Source organism: Vombatus ursinus, unplaced genomic scaffold (assembly GCF_900497805.2).
Source record: "Vombatus ursinus unplaced genomic scaffold, bare-nosed wombat genome assembly UNPS02014945.1, whole genome shotgun sequence".
Lineage (NCBI taxonomy): Eukaryota > Metazoa > Chordata > Mammalia > Diprotodontia > Vombatidae > Vombatus > Vombatus ursinus.
Genome location: NW_020954723.1, coordinates 26,237,196 through 26,237,610, shown reverse-complemented (window position 1 = coordinate 26,237,610; position 415 = coordinate 26,237,196). Strand labels below are relative to the sequence as shown.

The 415-nt window shown below is 35.9% G+C and overlaps 1 protein-coding gene across 2 annotated transcripts in view; it reads right to left on the bottom strand.

The window, feature by feature from the left end:
* Window positions 1–415, bottom strand: part of ZFYVE1 (zinc finger FYVE-type containing 1) — a 56,726-nt gene that overhangs the window by 42,474 nt on the left and 13,837 nt on the right. The window lies entirely within an intron of this gene.

Sequence of the window (415 nt, the reverse complement as noted above, 5' to 3'; positions counted from 1 at the left end):
GCGATGACTGAATTTGATAGATTTAGCTCTTCTCAGCAATGCAAGAATCTAAGACAACTCCAAAAGAGTCATGAAGGAAAATGCTATCCATATCCAGAGAAAGAACTATGGAGTCTGAATGCAGATGGATGCATACCATTTGCTCTCCTTTTCTTTTATAGTTTTGTTTCTTCTTTCTCCTGGTTCCTCCTATTAGTTCTAATTCTTTACATCGTGACTAATGTGAAAATACGCTTAATATGAATGTGTAAGTAGAGCCTATATCAGATTGCACTCCATAGTGGGGAGGGGGGAACAGAAAGAGGGGAAGAAAACGTAAAACTCAAAATATTATGGAAGTGAATGTTGAAAACTAAAAATAAGTTAATTTAAAAAAAGAAATACTGTCTCTGTGTGTGTGTGTGTGTGTGTGTGT